This window comes from Coptis chinensis, unplaced genomic scaffold, assembly GCF_015680905.1.
Source record: "Coptis chinensis isolate HL-2020 unplaced genomic scaffold, ASM1568090v1 utg653_pilon_pilon, whole genome shotgun sequence".
NCBI classification, from domain to species: Eukaryota; Viridiplantae; Streptophyta; class Magnoliopsida; order Ranunculales; family Ranunculaceae; genus Coptis; species Coptis chinensis.
The window spans coordinates 331329-342500 of record NW_028238177.1 but is presented as its reverse complement, the minus strand read 5'-3'; the positions used below and the strand labels follow the sequence as shown (position 1 = coordinate 342500).

The 11172-nt window shown below is 38.0% G+C and overlaps 1 long non-coding RNA gene across 1 annotated transcript; it reads right to left on the bottom strand.

The window, feature by feature from the left end:
- Positions 1–3586: 3586 nt before the first annotated feature.
- Positions 3587–10890, bottom strand: LOC147472904 (uncharacterized). Its single transcript, XR_015210653.1, has 6 exons — positions 10633–10890; positions 10425–10488; positions 10214–10345; positions 10057–10130; positions 4538–6152; positions 3587–4436 (listed from the first exon to the last, which is right to left on the bottom strand). It is a non-coding gene; the product is annotated as an uncharacterized LOC147472904 (long non-coding RNA).
- Between the last annotated feature and the right edge of the window lie 282 nt (positions 10891–11172).

Below are 11172 nucleotides of genomic sequence, written 5' to 3'. Positions count from 1 at the left end.
TAAAACCTTTTTAGTGCTATTTTAAACCCTTGCTTTAACTTCAGTGCTAAACCCTAAACCCTAAAACCTTTCAGTGCTATTTTAGCTCGTTTGCTATTTTTAAACCTATTTTAGCTAAACCCTTATTTTTAAACTATTTTAGCTCCCTTGCTATTTTTTGCTATTTTAGCTTTAACCTTTGCTATTTTTAGCTTTTTTTTAGCCTTTTTCTTTTTTTTAATGCTATTTTAAACCCTTGCTATTTTTAGTGCTATTTTTAGCTCAAACCCTTTTTTTTATGCTATTTTAAACTCACTTACTTTTTTTTTGTGCTATTTTAACTTTTTTTTTTTTTAGTGCTATATTTTAGCTCACTTAAAATTTTAGTGCTTTTTTTTTTTTTCAAATTTTTTTTTTTTTTAGCTTTTATTTTTTTTTTAGTTTTAGCTTTTTTTTTTTTTGTTTTTTAGCTCTTTTTAGTTTTTAGCTCTATTTTAGCTCGTTTTTTTAGCTCTTTTTAAACCTAGCTCGTTTTCATTTCGTTGTAGTTTAAACCCAAAAAAAGTGTCAAACTAAAAAAAGCCTAAAACAAAAATAGCTCAAAGGGGTGAAAGGGTTTAAAGGGTTTTTTCAAAAAAAAGTCTGAAAAAAGCTCAAAAACACACTCAAAAGGTCTTTCCCCTTTTACCCCCCTGTTCCAAAAATGAGTGCCAAATGGCAAAACAACTAAGTGCCAAGTGGCAAACAAGGTGGACCCCCTCCCCCACAAACCAATCAAAAAATTCTGAAAAACATATCAAAAAAACTGAAAAACCAAAAAAAAAACTCTGACAAACCAATCAAAAATTCTGAAAAACCAATAAAAAAACTCTGACAAACTAATAAAAAAACTAAAAAACCAATCAAAAATTCTGAAAAAACAATAAAAAACTCGAAAAACTAAAAAAACTAAAAAAACTAAAAACCAATCAAAAAAACTAAAAACCAATCAAAAAAAACCAATGAAAAACCAATCAAAAATTTTGAAAACCCAAAAAAACTGAAAAAATAAAAAACAAAACAATCAAAAAAAAAAAACCAATAAAAAAACTGAAAAACCAATAAAAAAACTCTGACAAACCAATAAAAAAACTGAAAAACCAATCAAAAAAACTGAAAAACCAATAAAAAAACTCTGAAAAACCAATAAAAAAACTGAAAAACCAATTAAAAAACTGAAAAACCAATCAAAAAACTCTGACAAACCTATCAAAACAACAACAAAAAAAAAAAAAAAAAATAAGCCTAAAACCAAAAATCAAGTGCAAATCAAAAACTGTTCTCCACATATAGTCGCCCTATGTTCGATTGTCCTACTGACTACTTACCTCGATTATCCCATATGCGCGGTTGCAAACCACGGGGGATTTCAAACCCTCGACTTACAAACTTCACCAGCGTTAAGCCACTCCCTGCTCCGCTTCTTAAAGCCCCGCGCCACGGAGATGCCCCCTAAACTTTTTCTTTGCCCAAAGCTTTCTTCCACCTTCTTCTTTCTTTCTTGATTTCCTCCACCTCCTCTATTTCCCTGCTGCTGCTTGCTACTTCTTTCTTCTTCTCCGAAATGTATTGGCGTCGGCACCTCTCTCACCCATTTCTATTTTCTAATATAGCGAATTCTCACTCACAATTCTCAATACACTCTTGTCTCTCTCTCGTCCTACATTCTTAATTTCACTTTCACTTCTTTTGCATCATCACCATTTAAGACCTATATTCTTTTATTAATGGGACCACAGTGCGGAGGAAAATGTGCTTAGGATTGCAACACCTATTCGTGCCTTCTTTGTAATATTGGCCCGACCCCAATTTAACAGGGGAATGCACTCGGCCAGCGTTCCCATACCTTTTTATTCGACTTCACTAATCATCGTCTTTAATTAGAGGCGGTGTGTACACTTAAAAACAGAAAAAAGGAAGCTCGTGTCTCTCTAGATATAGCTGCTGCTGCTGTAATGCGGCTTCTTTTTAAAATTTGTGTGCTTTCGATCGATGGTGAAGTTTTTTTTTTTTTTTGGCGATCTTTCTTTGTCACACTTTGTGTTAACTTCTTTGTTAGTTCTTTGGAAGGTTGGTAGAAGGCGGTAGTCATTTTTTGTTCCGCGGGTTATTCTTAATTATCTTATATTTGCTTGATCCACCAACAACCGCCATGCGTTATTCAACTTTTTGTTTAATCGCTTTTAGCTTTAAATCAATTACACTATTTCAACTCAAGCTTTTGATTTCCATTTTTTACTACATTACTCAAAACACATCATCACTATCGCAGTTCATCTCTTCACAACATCTCAAATCTCACACGAATCAAATTATTAACCGGGACAAGCGTGTTCTTTGTTCTTTTTGCAACTTGTTCACTTTCGGTGCATATAATTTACCCTTTAGACTTGATAACAACACCGAATTACCGCAAACCGCTTTGGCTCGCTGAGACAAGTGTTGTTAAACGAGTTCAACTAGTCCACACTTGTGACTAGAGTCTTAATAACTTCCGACTCTCCGCGAAAAAACTCAAAAACCGGGACAAACTGTAAAGCCTCCTGCATCTGAAATGTTGTGGATCGTGGAGAGCCTCGATATTCAAATCACTCCCAACACAAATAGGTGTTAGGAATCTCTTGGCTGTTCATTGCTCATTATTGCAACTACACAGGGACTGCTACTGGAAGGTTTCAATTACTCAACCTACCATTGTCGCCACTACTTATAGGCGTCTCAACTTCGTCTTTCTTTCTAGTGTTTTTCGATCAATTTATTTCGCTTAACACCTCATACGCCTTTTTTTTTCTAATTTAAATTCTTAAGTTTGCAATTCTAGTTTTTGGTACAACAACTCTCACTTTTGAAACAAATAAGTATACATATCTTGTTTTACACCCCCATTATATTACTTTGCAATTTTCAACCATTTATTTTCGAATACTGTCCTGAATACATTATGAGTTCCAATGTTTCAATTTTAAGGAAAATACCCATTATATCGTCGTAGTTTTTCATCACACATTTTTTTTGAATACTATGTATTATATTTCCAACTCATGCTTTACGTATATATTTTCTTCATATGTCACCGTATTTCAGTTTTCACTCCCAACTTAACAAGGAAATTGTTATCCCTAGGGTGAAAGACCCAAAAGGAACAACTTGGATCCGTGTGTATTCACGTTAGTTAACACGTCAAAAGGATTTGTTTGCTTCACGGATGCCAAAGTCGACCCAATAGTAGCGTGCTTTGTCGGCGGTTAAATCGACATAGTGTTAGTGTTCGTGATTTTTTAGAATAAAGATCTCATATAATAACTGTATGCTTTCTACATATTATCTGTTTTCGGGAAATTGCCTATTTCAATGTATTGTTATCCTTTCAATCCGTGTTTTCTTTAGTACTCATTCATTGGCCTTCCTGGAACCTCACTCTTTTTTTTTCTTCTCCCTTTTTATTCTGTTTTTCAGATTAGTACGCTTTCACGTTACGCTCGTGGGATTGTGGGATTCGTGGATAGCGGGAATTCAGACTTCGACTTAGTAGGAACAGTAGTAGCTTTTTCTATTAATTCATTCGTAGTTGGTTGTAAGAATAAGCATTATTTAATTGGAATTGTTTGGGTAATAATATCACTGTTTTGGGAATTTAACTTCTGTTCAACCCTCATTATTTGAATTATCATATTTCAAATAAATTATTAGACTTGGAGAATATTATTTCTCAAATGTCGTGTCTCTTTATTTTATGCCTACTGCATCTTGGCTCTTAAATCGTCTATTTTAAGATTTGGAGTGTTACACAAGTGTTATAAATCAAGAAGATGTATATCTTCAAAGGTTTACCTATTGATTATAAATCTTTCTGCACATCCGTCCGACTTCCATCTAAAACACCTTCTATTCATCACTTACACGGCCTTCTTTTAACTCCAGAGTTAAACTTGGAAGAAGCCAAATCTTTTTTACAGTATTGGAGGCTCATTCACAGAATTAGTAGGACGTGTGCTGGAGGGGGCATATCTTACGTCAAGGGATTTCAAGCTGCTGCCACCAGACATCACTGTGTGTCGTGTTTTTGTCTACACTAATCACTGTGCTGTAAATAGAGAGAGCGTGTACACTTAAAAAATAGAAAAAAAGGACCCTGTGTCTCTGTATATAGCTGCTGCTGTCTGTGTAAGCTTCTTTAAGCTGTGTGCTCAGTGCTAAACTGTTTTTTGCTTGAGCGGTAGCCAAATCAAGTGCAAAATCATAACTATTCAATATAGTCACGAATGTTGAATGTGATACAACTACTTACCTCAGTATCCCGTTATCACGAACCACAGCATCTTCACCCGCACTCATAATAGTCTTCTTCAGAGGACCCAATACAGCTCTCTTAATTTTACCTCCAGGCCTCTTTATTTCCAGAATACATTTCCCAGACTCTGCAAGTAAACGTCATTCGTGCTTTAACCTTCTAAAAAAAAATGTGAATAAGCAAGTTAAAGCATCATTAAAAAACCAAAACACGTTCTCTCAGACTTACATCAAACAAAATGGGATCCAACATCGCCTTTTCTAGGCAGACTGCCGAAGCTCTACTTCTCAATACGCAAAAACTCACTGCTCCTCATACTCCGGGTTAAATGCCACTGCTTCCTGCTAAATTAACTCCTTAATCTCTTCCCAACCCAATGCATGCTGCCACAGACTCAGAGCTCAAGGGTGTCGAGCAGACAGCTGAAATCACTAGTGTCGTGCGGGGACACATGTGCTACTGCTTCTTCAACTGCAACCGCATAGATATATAACTCCAATTCTGCTCCACTGCTTTCATTTCTGATCAGACCTACAACCTCACCAACATTTTCTGTACCCGTGCTTCTCTGCTGCACAGCCCACAGAATTGTACTCAGATTTCAAATGTAATTACTCTCAAGCTCGGGAACATCGATATCTATACTCCTGCCTGCACTACCACTGTCACTCATTCGGATAAACCCCCGATATGTAACTGCTTCTTCCTCAGATCCACTTCTAATTCATACCCTAATGTGTTTAACTCACAACTCACTTCCCTTATATATATTCCCACAAAAACATAATATACAGCTGTGTGGTAGACTGGTAGCCAACAAATCATGCCACTATCACCAATTTCATTCCACCTTCTAAACTCATTTTAATGTCTGTATATATCTACCCACATCGCCTCTGCATTTTTCTTCTTTCACTGTCTGTGCTTCTGTGTCTCCGTCTTGTCTCTTAATCGCCACTGCCTCGGTATCATATTTCTTTTCTTCTTTTCCACAAAACCTTGGAAACATCACTCGGGAGTATCCCCCGTGCACCCTACACTACTCGGGAATATACTTTAATTTACCGCAGGAGTAAACCCTTAATCGCCGTCTTGTCTCTCCTGTACTATTTGCTTTCACTGCCTCCGTGCCACCACATTACAGCACTCGGCACCAGTAGCTCACAGTGTCACAACATAACGAGGCAAATGCCAATTCCATACTTTTTCCACTTCGCATCGTCCCGCTATAACATTACCGACTGCTTTCACAAACTCGTTGTCGCCTCTTCCCTAGTGTAATGTCATAAAGACTGTTATCTTCTTTTCCCTCTGCAGTTCTTAAATTTCAGGTATTACCACTTTACCACTACATCACTCATATAAAGGGTCCGAGCACAGAGTGTACCTAGGTAGTGTTGCACAAAACATTAACCACACTGCAAACGTATAATGTACCCAGAATATAGGATATCAACCGTTGTTGTTCAACCCAAAACCTCACTACCTCCAATGCATAATACCCGTAATCAAATTCTTTACCTCCATTACTAATCCCAGCTGCTGCACATGCTCTCTCCCGGGAAATAACGCTTTCCGCTCCATTAATTCCATCAGAATGCACCCTACAGACCGTACATCAATAGCTGCACTGTATTCAGTAACACTTCAGCTCCCGATACCGTCTTCTCACCACATATTCTCCCATCAAATCACTTTCAGACCTCATACGCCCAACTCTCAAATCGCATATCTTCAGATTACAATTGCCGTTCAACAGGAGATTGCTAGGCTTTAAGTCCCTGTCCACAACATTGCCGAACTCTCTGTATTTCAACCCACACAGGATCTGATACGCACAATACTGCACAAAACGTAGAGATCACACAAATTCATTAATTTCATTACAATATACAGTTTTTTTCTTGTCAAATCAGCAACCACAAGAAGACAGTAAATTAAGTAACTCGGACAGACAAAACAGAATATTCAATTTTGTGTCTCGGTGTCCAAACTGCGTGCATCCACCCAGTCATACGTATCAAACGCTGTCTAATGTCAGAGGGACTTTAAGTGTACTTGTTGGAGGCCTCAGCGAGCTGGGACCTCGTCATAAGGTAAACAGCATTACATTACAGATTCAAATAAAGGAGAGGGAAAGCTGCTACTAAACCACGCTACCGTCAAATAGCCCCTACCTAGTCCTTTCCTAGTCCGGGACCTAGGAAACTAAACATTAACAGACAACTACTCCTACTTAACTCACTGTTAAGATAGCTTGGAACCTGTAAAATTCAAACGCTCTTTGTCAACTACTTCTTTTCTAATCTAATGTGCTCCTTTGCGCTAAAACAGAGAATCATTAAACCTCATACTCTACCTCCTAGCGATCCCATACAAGAGGACTCACTCTAGTTACACCTTTGGGCAGGTGTAAAAATGTTAAATAACCGTGTAATTAATTTTATATATCTACCTTACTGCATAAGGGCTCTTTTTTGCTCTTCCAATATTCACCACAGCCACCACTAGAACAAAATCACAACTTAAATGGATTTAATCATAATATTTAATGCGTGCATAAACTGCCCTGCCATTCGTTAATCTACCCATAATAATTTCACTCACTTCTTTGGCATCATCACCATTTAAGACCTATATTAGTGTTATTAATGGGACCCTGGTATGGAGGAAAATGTGCTTAGGATTGCAACACCTATTCATGCACTGCTGTAATATTGGCCCAACTGCCAATTTAATAGAAATGCACTCAACACGTTCCCATACGTTTTTATTCAACTTCACTAATCAGTGTGCTGTAATTAGAGGCAGAGTGTGTACAGTTAAAAAACAGAAAAAAAGGAAGCTCTGTGCCTCTGTATATAACTGCTGCTGTCTGTGTACAGCTTCTTTAAGCTGTGTGCTCAGTGCTCAAGTGTTTTTTGCGCGATGCTGGTGTCACACTTTGTGTTAACTTGCTGTTAGTTGCTGCAAGCTGGTGGAAGGGGAATATCTTACGCCAAGGGATTTCAAGCGCTCAACTTACAAACTTCACCAATGTTCGCCCTTCACTTCCTAAGTTCGGGGATTTTGGGGCAGGAGACTCATTTGGGAATTCAATCAGAGACTTCGTCCTATCATTTTTAGAACTAACATGTTTATCAAGGTCAGTCTATTAAACACATATTGGATTCCCGCCCTTACAATTCAACTGTAGCTGCCATACTTACTTCACTTCCTAACTCACTTACTTGCTTTACTTGCTTCTTGGATTACAAATTATGGGCTATTCAAAACATCTATACAAATCAAACCTTGCGTTCGCGGACCTCCATCTCCATCCCGATTCCATTGGGAGCCACAGATTATCAAAATGGCTGCTTCGGCCCAAGCTCTCCTGTGCTCACTTCCTTTGTCTTTCTTTCTGTCCTTCTGGCGCCGTTAAATCGCAGCTCAGCTCACCCGTTATCGGAGAAACAAACAACTCATTTCACCAAATCAGATAGGCTATTAGTGTCACAGGATATCCCTAAAAGAAGGACCCTCATTTTATATATATCCTCACCTCGCCGTCTGCCATGCCGTCACCTACCTGCCTAAGGAAGGAGGGGAATCCCTTCTTACTTACCTATCTCACTGCCACAGATAAAGAGAGCAACAGCAGGCGAAAACCCACAACCGAGACTTCCGTCTTCATATTCTCTTTTTTACCCGACTACATTAAGCCTACCTACAGCCTTCCCAGATAATAATCACTTCTATCTTATTCTAGCTTCTTTCAACCCGACCCACATCTAGCCTTCACTTAAACAGCTTCCTTAGACCCTAGAACAGACACTGTCCTTTCTACTTGCGAAGCAACACGAGACATCTAATATCTGCTTATCTATCCTAGCGTGCTATAAACCTTTGGAACTTCCAGTAAAGAGAAAGGAGAGCTAGCAGGCAAGGAAAGGAGACAGACAGACGACAGACTATCAGCGGCTAGCTACAAGAAACAGATTCATAGATAAAATAGGGTTTCCTCCTACAGTCAAAAAAAGGGGGGGGACTCAAACAATCGTGCCCCGTCCCTACTACCAGAGGACATCCAATACATGCTTTTTTATCTACTTTCTAAGCCCACGGGAACAACTCTGCTTTCTCTATCCACCCAGATCCAACTAAAAACAACTACAACCACTGAGTCCTAAGTACACTCACTGAGGGAAATTCATAGCCAGTCCTAAACCTCAAGCAAACAGCAATCTCATTCTAAAACCACCTTCTGTCTCCACCCTAAACCTCAAATCTCTTTCTTCTTCCTCCTCCCTAGCAGCACTATTAAATTACCTACTTCACTCGGGATTCAAAACCTATCTTCTTCTAACCGGATACACATTACAACAACAGAGCTACCATCCGAGAACAACAACTTTTAGCAGCTGGAGGGGCAGGGTAGGCTGAGAAGACAGTCAAGGACATAACCTACCTAACAGCGGAAACACCGAAAGTGATGACAGATTAGGGATACTTTATATTCTTTTCCTTCCTCTCTTCTCATACACAAAAAAATGAGATTCTTAAGATTAGAGTCAGACCTACGAGAAAGAGAACAACTAGGACAGCCCAGGAAGAGAGCTACCATCTATCCCCCTCAGAGCCAACTACTAGCTACTAGGTTAAGCTAGTTTAATGCTTAGCACATCAAAATTGTACAACTGCAACTTCTTTTTTATCACCCACCGTCTACCTACACGGTGCGCATCTTCGCATCAACCAAACTCTCCGAGGGGATCTTCATGACCAAGTCATTGAAGATATTCTACAAGTAGTTAGTTATACAGCTGTCAATTCTGTTAGTTGTTAGAAGTCTGTTGTAATTCTGTTAGTTATCAAAAGTCTGTTATAATTCTGTTACTTTCTTACAAACTTGCCTATATAAAGACTTGATGTAATTCATTTGCAATCAGTGAAATCACAACTTCTTTATGGTATCAGGGCACAAAAACACCTAGCGGAATTTCATTCTTCATCATTTTAAAAGCTTCAAGTGTCTTCATTAGTGGTGATTTCAGTTCAGAGGTTATTCTTCGTATCCTAGTGCTCATCTCAAAACCCAATTTCATTCTTCATCATTTCAAAAGCTTCAAAGCTTGAAAACTCTTCATTAATGCTGATTTCAGTTCAAATGTTATTCTTCGTATCTTATATTTGCTTCAATCAGCAACAACTGATTTCTCAAATCTCTGTTATTCAATTTTTTGTTTAATCACTTTAGCTTTAAATCGATTACAGTATTTCAACTCAAGCTGTGGCACCAACGGTTAGGACATCCTGCATCTTCTGTCATACATAAACTCATTCAAAAATAAAGATTCTCAGAATCATTTCTGTAATAACTGCCAATTTCGCAAGAGTACTCAGTTGTCTTTTTCGTTGTCTACTAGCAAGCCTACTTATCCTTTGTGTTTCATTCTGTTCACTTGTGGGGACCAGCTCGAATGAATTCAATCTCTGGTTTTCGATTTTATGCAAGTATTGTTGATCACTATTCTAGTTACTACTGGATTTTTCCATTAAAAGTCAAGTCTGACTTCAGTGTTGCTTTTCAAAATTTCAAAGCTCAAATAGGAAACCTTTTAGATTTGAAAATCAAAATTTTTAGGTATGATCTGACCAAGAGTTGCTACGAAAGAAATAACCAAGCAAACCATCGCAGGGAACTAAAGCAGGACCGTAACCCCATATATAAAAACAAAAACTTGCATCACTTGAACACCAATTACCTGGATACCAGCATGACTGCACAGGTAAAAATCAAACTCTCAAGGATGACATATAATTGAATCAACTGCAGTGCCTGATTAAGAAAAGTCGTGTTTCAAACAACAATTCACATATGAGAGAAAATCACTTGATAACTGATTAGACAAGAGCGGGTACCAGGAACAATATTTCCACTGTCTTTCATATTTTTATCATCAGCAGGAAAAGGACAAGACGTGTATGCTGTATTTTCTGCACAACTACAAACGTTACAGGAGGAAGATACCCCTCTTGCAGAGAAGCACAAGCCTGGAGAAGAAACAGTGATTCATATTAGAAACTAATTTTACTAGAACAATCTTCAGATAATTAATTCCAGATTCAAGACCTTGTAAATCGCGTCCAACTTATTGAGTAGGACCTGGCTGAACTGTCCTTCACCAACACCATCTCTGCAAATTTGAAAAAATATATATTATTGTACGAATATATTCATCTTCCAACGCATAATAAGAAACAAGGGAAGGGCTTTACTCGAATCATCTAAAGCTTTAGATTGCTGTTTAAACGAAAATAAGAGGAGATATTTCACTTACCATTGAAAAGGAATGCTAGAACTGAGTGCGTGCCGGTTTTATTAGTGAGTGTGTTCTTTCTTTCCCCTTTTCTAATTACATTTTTTCACTGAGGGAGAGAGAGAGAGAGCTGGAAGTGACACGGTGAGTGTGCTGGTTCTAATTTGAATCTGAAGAGGAGAGAGAGTGTCGGTTCTAATTTGAATCTGAAGAGGAGAGAGAGTGTCGGTTCTAATTTGAATCTGAAGCGGTGGAAAGTGTCGGTTCTAATTTGAATCTGAAGAAGGAGAGAGAGTGTCGGTTCTAATTTGAATCTGAAGAGGAGAGAGAGTGTCGGTTCTAATTTGAATTTTTCACTGAAAAAATAGGCGCCAAAGTGAAAAATTAAATACGAATTCTAATCGGAATGGATTTTTTTATTTTTTTCACTGATAGAGACAGAGATGGACAGAGCTGGAAGTGAATAGGTGAGTGTGTGTGCTGCTTCTAATTTGAATCTGAAGAGGAGAGAGGCCGGTTCTAATTTGAAATTTTCACTGAACAAATATGCGCCAAACTGAA